Source organism: Myodes glareolus, chromosome 3, assembly GCF_982192425.1.
Source record: "Myodes glareolus chromosome 3, mMyoGla1.1, whole genome shotgun sequence".
Lineage (NCBI taxonomy): Eukaryota > Metazoa > Chordata > Mammalia > Rodentia > Cricetidae > Myodes > Myodes glareolus.
Window position 1 is genome coordinate 101,454,702 of NC_142028.1, and position 14,441 is coordinate 101,469,142.

General features: G+C 37.4%; 1 long non-coding RNA gene across 1 annotated transcript; it reads left to right on the forward strand.

Annotated features, from left to right (window-relative positions):
* The first annotated feature begins 11,599 nt into the window (after positions 1 to 11,599).
* On the forward strand, positions 11,600 to 14,225 carry LOC148122759 (uncharacterized). The gene is made up of 2 exons (XR_015737565.1): positions 11,600 to 12,030; positions 12,449 to 14,225. It is a non-coding gene; the product is annotated as an uncharacterized LOC148122759 (long non-coding RNA).
* The last annotated feature ends 216 nt before the right edge of the window (positions 14,226 to 14,441 follow it).

Genomic DNA, 14,441 nt, shown 5'->3' on the forward strand with positions numbered 1-14,441 from the left:
GTCCACCAGGCTAAGTCCACTGGGTATCCAAAAACAAAACAAAAGCATAATTATGGAAAAGGAAATTAGAGTGGATTGACAGAGAAGGTAAGGAGATAAGTGAAGGAGTGATATGAGTGCATTGTGGGCATAGATGAATATACCAAAGAGAAAACTTAATATAAAATGTATCCATTCCTTTTTAATGTTGTAATTAGTTGGATGGTAGCAGTCCAATGTATGAAATTTGAGAAGTTGTCCACTCCTATCACAGTACAGCATTAGTTCTTCACATTTTACTGGATCCACTGACTTCGCTGGCACCATTTCAACTATAAAACTCATAATCATACTTCAATATATGCTTTGGCTTCAAGAAATTTAACTGTTAAAGCTTAGTTAACAGATTTTGTTTCATTGACCATGAAGTGGTTTTTCTTCTGTTCAACTGCAATGATTACCACATTGCGTGAAACACTATTTTTTACTCATTTAAACTGATTTACTTGCCTTTGTTTCTCTAGCAATGACAGAATGACAAACTGACAGTAAGGATTCAGTTACTATTTTGGATAAATCAATATTTATTGGGAATTTTTAGAGCTCTTTTAGGCTCATAGCAAATTTGACCAGATAATTCAGAGTTTCTACACACCTCTTACCTTCACACACATTAAATCTCCCCCATTAGCAAAATACACCTCCACAGCTGTATCATATGTATGTATGTATGTTTATGTATATGTACATATGTATGTATGTATATATATATGTGTGTGTGTGTGTGTGTGTGTTTGTATGTTTATCTTTCTGTAGCACATTATTTAAGCTACAAATTTTCAACAGGGTTATCTAAATGTCAAATATTTTATAGTTGTAGATAAAGTATAATGGCATGCATTAGCATTATACTGTCATGCACAGTAGCTTCTCTACCCTGGTATACGCTATGCTCTGTTTCTTTTCCTTAGCCCTGGAAACCACTGACATTTTCAGTATTTCAAAGCTTTGTGTTCCACAATGCCATGGATTCATGGACTATGAGCCTTTTATAGATTAGATTTTTTACTTAGTAATGTATATTTAAGGCTCTTGGAGGTTGATAGCTCACTTTTTTCAGCATTGAATAATTTCTTATCCAGCTATACCACCACTTATTTATCCATTTATCTACTGCAGGACATCTTGATTGCTTCCAAGTTTGGCAATTATGAATAGAACTGCTATAAACATCCATGTGCAGCATTTTATTTTGACATAAGTCTTAAAATCCTTTGGAGTGTGTTTATGGGATCCTATAATAAAAATATGTGTAGGTTTGTAAGAAACAGGCAATCTGTCTTTCATGTAGCTTGTCATTTTTCATTCTTACCAGTAATTAATAAGTGTTTCTACTGCTCCAAAATCTGGCCAGCATTTAGTGTTGTCAAGGTTATGGATCTGGGCCACACTGACATAGATGTAGTAGTCCTTCACTGCTGTTTTAATTTGTACATTTTAATTGATGGTTGTTTTAAGGAATCTCCTTTTATGCTAATTTTTCATCTGCTTATCTCCTTTGGTGATGGGTTTGCAAATATTTATCTCCTTCTCTCTTCCTCCTCCTCTTGTCATTATTGTTAATATTGTTAGCAGTAATAGTACTGAATTTTAAGAGTACTCTCTACACTTCTTATAAGAGTGTTTCATCAGATATATCTAACAAATATTTGGTTCTAGCATAGCTTGTCTTTTTTGAAAAATATTTGATTTCACAGGACTCCTGAAATGCATTTATATTTATGGACTTCGAGAAGACATTTTTATAATTTTTCATTCATGTAATTGATTTGCCAGAATTCATAAATCAATGTTTCTCAATAGGAAGCAGCAAAGAGTTGGTGTGATACCTCACACTCTTAATCCCAGTACTTGAAAGGCTGAAGCACAAGCATTGTCTCAAGTTCAAGACCAGTCTGTGGTGCAGTTTACATTACAGTCCAGCCTGATTCAATCTAAGTAATAATAATAATAATAATAATAATAATAATAATAATAATAATAATCCAACACTACTCTAGAAACTTATTCAGATAAATTTTCCAGAGTAAACCATCAAGTTTGATTTGTTTATTTCAGAGTGTCATTGAAGTTTTTACTTCAATATATCCAGAAAGTGATATTCAAAGAATACTTTATAACATGGCATACTTCCTCTAGGTTGAGTTACTAAAGAATATTATTCAGTGCTTGAGAGAAGAATAGGTACAAAGATTTCAGATGAGTCAATGATACTTTGTAACTCTTACTTATTTACCAATATTTATTCTTTTCACCTTTCTCAGTTTCTTTGGTCTAGATGCACAGTTTAATGCACAACTCATAAATTTTATAGTATTAGATTATGTGCTTACAGTATCAACTGGAAAACAGCATGCTACTTGTTTTAGCCTGCAATTCTCTTTGATCTCTGACCTCAGATCAGACCTGAACATGCTATTGAGCTTCCTCTGCATGCTATCACTCAAACATTCTGCTACTACAATGAAGGCAGTTGAGCTTCTACTGCCTCTCAGCATGCTGAGGACACAAGGGTAAGAATATAGTCCATATGTTTACATAATGTCTAGTACAGATTATTACTGTCTTTTATTTACCTCCTACCTGCCCATTCTCACACATTTGTTACTTTATAGATCAAAAAATTTTCCTAGAAATAAAATAGCATCTTTCTACCACCTTCACATATTTCAAGCTTTGGAGAAACCTTTAATATTGCAGATAAGTTTAAACAGTGATACATTAAACATCATAATTGCACCATCTAGAATGAATGGTTAAATATTCTGCTGGGTTTTTATTCCCCATTTCCTTCCTAAAAGACAAAAAATTACTGCAAACAAAACCAGAACCTTCTTGGAAAATTTCTTCCAAACTCATTTCCCTGGCAACTTATAACATGCTTCCAACTTTGTCCAACTCTTTCTATAAGTCTGTTTTCTAACATTCTGAGGTTATTTTGTACTCTCTAATAATCCATAAGAAATACATATTGTGACTCTTTCTGTCTATAATGGACATAAAACATTACTATTTTCTATAAATATCAGATGTGTTTTTCTACTTATCCTGCCTTTATCCTGCTTTTATCCCATCTCTGCCAAAAATTATACACTGTACCTAAAACTCTATTATGGCAGTTCAAAAGCCACCTAGATTGTCCAACTTCCTGTAATCTGATTATTTTACAATGTGTCAGCTTTTCTGGCATTGAATATGTCTGTAATTCAAAAAGTATGTGGACTCTAAGGAAGTGAACATGGTAAGATTTTATTTTATTTTTATTATTTAAAATTAAAATACAATGGCATCATTTTCCCTCTCCCTTTCCACCTTCCAACCTCGAATCATGTAACATCAGAGAGAGTTACAGTAGTGAGACCAAGGTTATAAACAGTGCAACCAATGAGGCCAAAGAGTCTAAACATCAGACCTGCAGAGCAGAAGTATACCTTTCCCAGTAATAAATTATTTCTTTATAAAATTTACAAAGTGTTCACAAATTAAATGTGTCTGACAATACCATTCTCCATCCATCCATAAATATCTACATATCCCAGCTTAATACATCCTACGGAACCAAGCAGCCTCACCTCAAATTTCAACTCTGCTTTTTCACAATGAGGAGACACCGGAGAAGACGCTGAAACACCCAGTTTCAGTTTCCTGATGTGTGAAATAGTGTCTGCTACAAAGACTATGCTCAGGATTTAATGAATTACTAAATGAGTACATTATATTATCAACATCAGTAAAGACTGCCTAGCTTGTGAATTGAAAGCAACATGAGATTTTAAGATCCAAAACCAATTATTTTGTTCAATAGAAGTGTATTAGAGCAAAATAAGTCACAGCAGAATCCAGAAACTTTGAATGGCATTAATAAAGGCTTGGGACTTGTATGAATCTGAGTTCAGGATCAATTCCTAAGAGAGGGATGAACCACTGCAAAAGCATGGTTAGACCTTCACCATCAGAGAGGTTATCACTGTTATTTTTAACATGTTATTTAGAAATAGATTTTTCAGGGTTGACAAGAGGGCTTGGGGATTTAGAGCATTTCTTGCTCTTGCAAAAAATCCCTCTTCTCTTCCCAGCACTCACATAGTGTGGTGACTCACAGTCATCTGTAACTTCAGTATCAGGAAATCTGATGGCCTCCTTGGCCTTAGAGGCAACAGAAACGCACTTGCTGCACAAAATCCATATTGGCAAAACAGCCAAACTCAAAATAAAAATAAAGGAAAAATTTTAAAGAAATATATTTTCAAACAATACTTTAAAACAATTCTATCAAAGAAGTAAAGGCAACTATGTCAAAATACAATTGCTGCGGTGTATCAAATGTTATTTAAAGCATATTGGATTCAGTTTGTGGCCAGGAAATATTATAACTGGCTCTCACAAAACATTTCTACTTCTTTATAAGAGCAAGCTGTATAAAATTACAATTGAAAGTTCACAATTAGGAGACAGCAGTCTGCTGGTCAAATGCCTCACTCATATAACAAGCATATGTGTGAAGTCACAAGCATATGATATATTCAAAATGTGTATATTTACCTAAACTGTGTTAAAACTTATCTGCAAATTTTTCTCATTTAAAAAAAATGTGTTACTTCATTATGGTAATTTTGTTAAAGTTTTCTTCTCTAATATGAGCATATTTCATAAATCAGTTAGTAGTAGGCCATGGCCACTTCAAGTAAAACTGTTTACTTTGTTGCAGGAAATAGAGAAATCAAGTTGGAACTTACCTGGAAATCTCCCCTCTGCTGACTAGCTTTCATAATGCCAGAAGGGGATATGGAAGGCATTGGGAGAGAAAAGGCATCAATGAAATCTCTGCAGCTATCCCCAAATGCTACACTACTGACCTACCAGGAAACAGGTAACCTCGGGCACAATGGTGGCCTAGAGGTTGTGGAGGAGAAGCTTTTGTATTGGACGTGAGGTCTGCTCCACAGGAGGGAATTTATGACTGTTACTATAAGCTCAGTCAAAAGTGCTACGATTCTGGAGGTCATGGAATCTAGGTAGGATCCTACAACTGTTGATTTACTAAGCAGAAAGTTGTCAAATTGCCTTCTAAATATTCATGCTTGTGCCCATAGAGTAGGGCTGCCCTCAACAGTCTGAGAAGTTTCTCTCTGTTGTGATCAACAGTTAAGGCAACAACTCATAATGACTCAAGTGCTGAGAATATGTGTCTGTTGAGTGATTATCCCTAAGTGGGACATCTACCACCCATACAAAGGTTAATGAACATGATGGCAGAGTGGCACAAAGAATGTAAGAGCTGGAGGGCAGGAAGGGCTGCTGGGAAATGCTGCCTCCTGGACAAAACTTGACCATTGCACCCATGCGCTTACTGCAGCTCTGGTTACTGATCAATGAGATCAGTCAGCATTCGAATAGGCATTACTAATTGGACATAGTGGATTATTACTAAAAAAAATGAAAAGCCATGAAGGAAGTGCTTTGAGGAAATATTTAGGCATTCCTGATAGGTATGAAAGAGGAGAGTTGAGAGTGAATATGATCAAAATACGTTGTTTACATGTCTGAAATGGTGAAAGAATAAATAAAAGATATTGCATCAAAAATATTGGCATTTAAATTATCCAGTTGTAGGCTCAAAGATTTGTGAATTTTTCACATTAAATTGCCCTTCCATAGAAAAAAATCTTATTTCAGAATGCATACCAATTTCAGTTCAATTCCCTTATAGGTAATTGCTTTCTGTTAAAAGCAAAGTACTCTCAAATATAATCAACAAACATCAACATTGATCATTGCTCACTATATATATATATATATATATATATATATATATGCTATACTACCATAGTCAATGTGCATAAAGAGTCTTCCTAAAATACCCAGGCCAGTGTTTAAATATAAGAATGATTCCCCCACAAAATAAAGAATGGTATTTCAATATCAGAAATATAGAAGGAAATGTCTGAAGGCATTAATTCTCACAATGCTTCAATGAACAGGAAACAAGGTCCAATATCCCTAACCAAATAGTCACTGTGTAACATACACTAGATACTAAATTCAATTTTCTGCTTGGATAAAATGGAATAATAGTTCAACTCCTATTCCTATTTATAGCTAAAATTGCTGATGACACTGAAAATGAAATGTTAAAACTGCAAGATCGAGATACTTCTGATACATTCAGAAATGATAATTTAAGAAATCTATAAATTCGAAATGTGTTCAAGTATCCAGGCACTAATGAACAAATAACTATCAGTATTACTAACTTTTGAATCGCAGGCATTCATTCAGAAGCCTCCCACAGAAATCTGCTGCAAGCATTCTGCCCAACCTGTTATCTTTGAAAATACATAAATCATACCAAAGAATTGCAAACAAATTTTAAAATTCTGTACCACTAACTTGATCAAGGAATGCATTAGAGTAAAATGAGTCCCGTTAATAAAATTCAGAAGTGTAGATATATAAGTTACTGACTTCGGACTTGTATGTTTATTACTCACACCTAGGTGCATACAACCAACTTTAATCTGAAGTTCAGGAAGTAGAGACTGATCCTTCCTTGGAAGTTGAGATACTTGTTCAAAATTAATATAAGTCTTGTAGCCTTGGAAGGAAAAGGGAGTACAAGATTCATAGTTATCTTTGATTTCAGACTTGCTTGTCTTGTTATAGGGTTTGCATGCAAGGCAAAACGCAGCTGCACAGCTAATTTCAGGCCCACCAGCCTCGACAACACTGCCTTTCATAAGCAGCTGGTGATTAACCATATGGGAAAGTGTGATTGAACTCCAGATGGAGTTGACTTCTTCATATAGCTCCACTCTATTTGATTTGGGGACAGATATCTTTAGCGCTACTGACTATTGAGTCACCTTTTTCTTTAATATATGATGAGGCTGAGGTTTTATTTTAATATCATACAGTCAAAAGTGGATTGGGACTAAGACTATGGTTCTTTCTATGAGTTAGGAACAGCATAACAAAGATGAGATGGAGTTGGGTGCCTTCCTCCAGGATCAGTCTTGGCTAAGGTACATTCTACACATTCTCAGGGATTAAAGACCGTAATTATAGATTAATACTGTACTGCTGTCTCTCTGTCTTCAAAAATAAGTTCATGACCAGAGAAATTTCAAAAGGTGTCAATGATAAGGGGAAAACTACTGTTTAATTTTAATCAAAATAATTAAATGCTTCTTTCCCTTACAAGACTCAGCATACACTAATCAAAATGAATTGTTTCCTAGATAATCATTCTGTGCCTTCAAATATGATCAAGTGGGACAAAAACAATCAGACAGCAAAATATGTTAAAATAAAATAATCAGTTTACCATGAGTGTTAGACTGATAGCCTTTGAATTTGAGAGATTGTTTCTCTCAGAATTTACCCAATATTTGATGAATAAATTTTTACTTTACACTCTAAATAATCTCATAAATATTCATCAGAGGTATAGATTCACAGAATTTTAAAATTATAAATTTTATATTCATCTGTGTTCATCATCTATTGTATAAGTAGTCAATCATGATTTAACTTTAAACTCATGGTAGGACTCCATCACTATAATAGAATAAACTTTTCTTATTACTTTACAATTGCAACTATGATATAATGATAATATTAATTTTTACTGTTATAATTTGAAGTGAAAGAAATATTTAAAGTAAGTGTGTTATGTAACTGTATCATGATGAAGCTCTGGATTCAATGATTATTGACCTCATCCCCCATGAAAAAGAGAAGTAAATTTTACCATTTTACATTTAATTTCTAAAAAAAAATTATATCCAAACAAATCTACATAATTCAAAGCCAAAAGCTTAATGATAAGTACACTCTTTCTAAATAATCAGTACATACTATTATTACTCCTTTGTGAAATCTATTCAAAATTACCTCTTTCATTATATAAATTGTCTTTTCTAGATTCCTAATTTTTGTAATGAACAAAATAGCAGTCTCTAAATGCTTCAACAAATTATGTAAGGTCTGGATAGTGTACTGTTGAGAACAATCTATGACAGCTGTATTTGGGGTTTTTGAATAAGTACATTTATTAAGTATTTATTCAGCAAAAGTAAATGAATAAATACCAAGTATCAAATATAAGTCTCAAGTGATAGTAAAGCATCATCAAGTCAACTTAAAGGATGCAGCAGAGGTCACTGGAGTATCCTGTTGGAAAGGGCAAAAGTAACATTGTCAAGCAGGTACTCACTGGGAAAGTTCAGATATAGGTGGAGCCGCCAACTGAGCTTTGTCTCCTCGAGTGAGTCTCAGATGAGAGAAGCTCTGCCATGTATGAGCTTCCTGTGGCTGAATTTCTAGTTCCCATCCTTCATTCCAAGGATTTTTATGCCACAGGATAAACAAGAGTAACATCTGCTGAAAATGGTTTACCAGCTAACTGTTCTCAAGGGCACAATGCTTATATTTTGAGTGTGTTTTATTCTCTTCCCTCCCAAGCAGCAGAGTCATTAGGACTAGCCCACTCTAGCACAAGACGTCTTAGAGGACACTAGGTATATTTGGATCTGAAATGGCAGGTGGAGGCAAGTAAACCCGTTTCCTTGGCCAGTTTCTCTAACAGCATATGGTGATTATCAATATAATGCAAATTAAATAGATTTATGCATAATTTAGTAGACACACTAAGTGTTCAAGTGACCTTTGTCATTAAATATACCACTTTAATATGCACACAGACAAAAAAGCTGATACTATTGTATCATTAATGATTTCAATGCCAATTTAGCATGAACTGTGTCTCACATGGAAAGAAAATAAATCATATTCCACATATAACCGATTTATCACATGTTAAAACATCTTAATGAAATCCATTTGTCATCTATGATCAATTATGCAATTTTCACTTGGAATTACACATGTAAACAAATCATTTCTGAACAAGTATGCAAATATCCTGAAAGGAATATTTACAATAAACAATAAGACATATTTATTAAATAATGACCTACAATAACTGGTGACAATAAACAGCATAATAAAGTTGTTCTAGACATTTTATGAATTTATTCTTTTGTGTAAATAAAAATAGAACATTGTTAACCAAAGTCTATGTTCACTAAGACAGTTTTCACTACAGATATAAGAATGACTTTTTTGAATGCTTATGAATCAAGATAAAGGCTCTCAACTAATGCTCTAGCATTATGTCTGCCTCCCTGTTGCCATATTCTCAGCAATCGTGGTCATAGACTCATTCTCTGAAACTGTTAATTAAAGCCTCTGAGGTCAGGCATGTGGCAAAAAAAAAGTTCCTGTGTGGAGGCCTTAAGATGCTGTTTCCTGAAGCCTGGGTTGTGTTGAAGACCATAAGATGTTAGAGATGCTAGAACCATGTGATGTCTACTGAGGAGAGTTGAACACAGGAAGGAAGAAGAGCCCGAGAGAGAAGTGTGTTATAGTGAGAAAAGCTGAAAGGGCAGAGCTATCTGAGCTCTTTGACATAAGACATGGAGATACAGAATTTGAGGTTTTCCCTGGTGTGTTTAGATCTTGTTTCCATCCAGTATTTTCTCACTATGCCCTGCTTCCTCAATTTTGGAAAGATAATGTGTGTTCTGTATCATTGTATGTTGGAATAATGTACTTTTCTTTTCGATATTAAAGGGAGTTACAATTAGGAGACTGTCTCGAGTATGATAAGAGATTTTCTACTTTCAAACTGTTGGGACTGTGAAAGATAATGGGGACTAGTGAAGCTGGAGTTAATGCATGTTGTATTATGATATTGCCAAGAGTCTATGGGGGTCAAGCAGTGAAATGTATGTTTTGAAGAGAATATTCCCCATAGTCTCACATATTTGAATACTTGATCCCCAGTCGGTGGAACAATTTGGGAAGAGTTGGGACGTGTGGCCTTTTTGGAGAAGGTGAGTCATTGGGAGAGGGCTTTGAGGTTTCAGAAGCCCACAGCATTCCCAATTCGTGCTCTCTCGTTCTCTCTCTCTCTCTCTCTCTCTCTTTCTCTCTCTCTCTCTGATTTATGCTTATGAGTCAAATGAGTCAAGCTCTCAGATACTGTTCCAGCTCTTCCCTGTCTGTCAGCTGCCACATTCCCCTCCATGATAGTCATCAACTCACCCTCTGAAACTGTAAGCCCCTATTTCTTCTATTAAAGGAAGAGGAGAAGAACCTTGAGGAACCATTCAGATTGCCCTGCCAAACTTCCAGTTCTGTCAAACCAAATCATTCTTATATTTTCCATACCTTATTTCTCTCATTTTACATCTATTTCTGATGGCACAGTCTCTACTTTTCAAAGACTCCATCTTTTATAATTCTATCATAAGCAAGGCAGTATTGATTGCTTCCTCACTGACTTCTCTGAAGCAAATTTTAAATTATTTTCATATATTAAAATAAATAACTATGAAATTCTTATCTTTTCTTTACCAAACCTCAAATTAAAGACTTAACTGCATAATTTTATATTTTATTATCTCAGTCACACAAGCTGGATATTATTAATGAATTTACAAGGCCAATAAAAGAAATTAAAACTTAGAGTAACTAAGAAATAAGTATAGGGTCAAATGAAAAATGAATGGAAAGACACAGTTCTAATCCTGTACAAATCAATTCCCATTCTTTTAAAACGAAAACCAGTTCTTTGTTTGGTGCAGGTAACATGAGAAGGCCAGGCCTGCTTGTTTGTGTTTTCTGTAACATGAAGGGTGACGGCTTGTCTGTGTTTTTCTGTCCCGCTCGGTTCCCCCAGCCAGCAGGCCCCAGAGAAAATCAATCACACAGAGATTTCTGTAAGTTATAAAGCTGATTGGCCCATTAGGTCAGGTTTCTTATTAGCTAACTCTCACATCTTGATTAATCCATTTTTCTAACCTATTTTAGCCATGTGGCTCAGTACCTTTTCCAGCTGGCAAATTACATCCTGCTGCTTTGGTGATCTGGGCAGGAGTGGGAGGAATCAGCTTCCTCCTCCCTAGAATTCCTCCTGCTCTTCTTGCACCATTTCCACTTCCTGTCTGGGTTTCCCACCTACACTTCCTGCCTGGCCAATCAGCGTTTATTTAAAACATGATTGAGAGAATACAGACAATTCTCCCGCACCACTTCCCCCTCTTTTTTAAAAAAAAAAAACAAAGGAAAATATCCATAGTCCATTTTTTGGGAATGTGGGCATAGTATTCCAGGCTACTTCCTGCTGGAGGGGGGTGCTGATAATCTTATGGGGACCTAAAGAAAATTTAGAGTTATGATCAAGTCCTGACTGAAGTATCCTGTGAGTCTTGATCATCTCAGGCAGCAGTCTTGAACCTGTTCTGGATGAAGAACTCAGACATCTGGGCCATCTGTTCCTACCGGAGATTGCTCAGGTGGTCTCCCTTGGTCAAAATTGATTTTTCTTAACTCCAAATAAATCCAGAGCCTCTCATTTTCTGTGGAAACAAAAGCAAAATCTCTTCTCCAAAGTAACATACCTTTTGACTTCAATTCTTGCTATTCTTCTGCTGTCACTTTAAGAACTAACCACGCCCACCCCAGCCACTTCTGACCTCCCCCCCCCCATCTTCTCTCTCGTGTGTGTGCCTGTGTGTGCGTGTGTGTGTTTGTTTCGTGTCGTGTGTACGTGTGTCTTTGTTCTCTCTATGTTTGTCTATGTCTCCCTTTCTTTAAGTAATAAATTTCTAGCTTTATGTATAGCCTTATGTCCATTTACTCTGCCGTCCACCACATCCAGCCGCCTGACTCTGTCGCTCGCCCGGGGACCCCGTACTGCTCTGGCGGCAGCTTCTGCCTGACTTGCAGGCCGCCCAGGCCATCCCAACATCATATTTCTCTTAAAAAGAACAATATTTGGTGCCGCAGACTCGAGAGATTCACCCGCCAAGGGCTGATCCCGGCTTCACATATCGTCCGGGACTCTGAGCTCCAACTTCCGGGACTGAATTGGAACCGAGGTCTCAACACCAACCCACCTGTTACAAACAACACCGGCTTCAATTGGTGAGTCGCTCCTTGTTCTGCTACAGAAGGTTAATTTCCTTTGCTGGAATCGTGTTTGGACGACCCCAGGGGTTGGTCCGCCTGCGTTAGCACTGCATTCCCATGCTGTGCATTCGACATTCGTCTGGGGACCGGGTCCTCAGTTTCTTTATCTTTTTTTATTTTCACTTCTTTTCTCTCCTTTTTCTGTCCTCTCGTCGTACCGCCGCTACGGAGCGGCCCCGGCCTCTGGTTTATCCAGCTAGGCCCATAGCTCCCCACCTGTGAATTGAGGACGCTCATTCACATGGTCCTGGGCGCTCATTCGTTGCGCGGGTTTTCACGATTCTGACTCTGGATAGCAATCGTCCATGGCAGACAGTTGCTGGCTTTTCCATCCCAGCCGTGACCTGGTGCAGTTTTTTTTTTTCGGTTCCAGACTTTTGCTCCCCTCTGCGGCTTATGGTTCGGCATGTCAGCTCAACAACAGCTCAAAAACTGTAACTTTTCCCCTGCAACACGTGGCTGCCGCCATGTTCATTGGGGTCAGGTGACTTTATCGCTAGATTCACTGAGAGCCAGATCACGCGACCAGGCCCTCCCACTGTTATGTATGTCCCGCTTTCCCCTCCCCCTCCTCAGTGTTCACTGAAATCCTCTCCTCAGCTATGATTACAGGTGTTTTGCATACTGACGTGCTTTCTGATAGGGCCCATCAGAGAGCATGCATTCTGCCTAATTCCTGTTCAATCTCTCTGCATATAATGATTGTTCATTTCATCTCGTTTCAGACTACAAAATCATGTCTCATATTTTAAACTGGTATGTACTATTAAGCTGTTTTCTACCATTGTCAGTTCTGCCACTAATCTTAATATTACAGCAGTTTTTTTTTTCTTTTTGTCTGTCTTTTTACAAATGTGGATCTTACCTGTTAAGAGTCAGTACAGTCAAACTCAGACCCAACCTTCCAGACAGATTCTATACTGCAGCTATACCTAATAATCAGCCCTCAACTGCTCATAGATCTGGGGAATGAGATATTTAAATGTTTAATTATTTAAAAAACTTCTCATAACAAAAAGAGACAGGTTGGCTCCTAGCAAGCACTCTGTTTCCTCCGAGAAGACAAAAGACAAACCGTCACTGACCACCGTCCATCTGCAGTTTGCTTCGACTGCCAAGCGCTGACCATTGGGCAAAGACTGCCTTTCACCTAAACTGGAGACCTCCAAACGTGGACAAAATCACTGGAATCGACAGTCTAGCTGCCCAGGGTTAAGGTAGGCCTGTCTTCCTAAAGATTTCTTAGTCCACAGGGTCTTCAAAAGCCTGGCAGGCTCTACATTAAACAACAAAGGTCAAATGCAACCTTCAGCGACCAGGGAGGACCAAAGAGTAGCTCTAGATGCCAACCAAGTAAGTTCTCTATCATTGTTTAATCAGTAACTCAAGTAAAATCTTATCCTTCTCAAAGATCTCTGACAGTCTGATAGCTAAGAGGTTTTGCCAGGTTGTCTCACCAAATAAAAATACTTTTCATTATAATCTCTGTTTTTACAAACCCAAGGATTTTTTAATACAATGTATATTATGTCTAAAACTTCTGTTTTTCTTATAAGTTCCAGGGAGCCAAATTAAAGAACCCATCATAAACAGGTCAGATACAAACCCCTCAATTCCCTGGTCCTAAAATTTTTTTTTTCTCAATTTAACTTTGTCCTCTGTTCTGCCAATACCCTAACCAGGTACAAGGGACACCAGACATTTCCATGCCACAGACACCTGTCCTGTCAGGAGCAGAAACCAACTATGCCAGGATGTGACCAGCACCCAGCTTCTCTCGGATCTCCCTCACCCCCACACCCCCCAAAGATGACGCCCACAAATCAGCTGGAAGCAGTCTTGAGAATTTGCCGCCCCAATTCCTTCAACCTGTAATGTCTACCCTTCTACTTTTTATTATAAAAAGGATCCAGGAATGTTATTCTTCTGCTGTCACTTTAAGAACTAAGCACGCCCACCCCAGCCACTTCTGACCTCCCCCCTGCCGCCATCTTCTCTTTCATGTGTGTGTGTGCACGTGTGTGTGCGTGTGTGTGTGCGTGTGTGTGTGTGTGTGTTTGTTTCGTGTCGTGTGTACGTGTGTCTTTGTTCTCTCTATGTTTGTCTATGTCTCCCTTTCTTTAAGTAATAAATGTGTAGCTTTATGTATAGCCTTATGTCCATTTACTCTGCCGTCCACTGCATCCAGCCACCTGACTCTGCCACTCGCCCGGGGACCCTGTACTGCTCTGGCGGCAGCTTCTGCCTGGCTTGCAGGCCGCCCGGGCCATCCCAACATCATATTTCTCTTAAAAAGAACAATAATTCTGAAGCCAAGGTATTTTCAAAATACTTATCTTGAATTAATTCTGCAGCATTTATAAGCA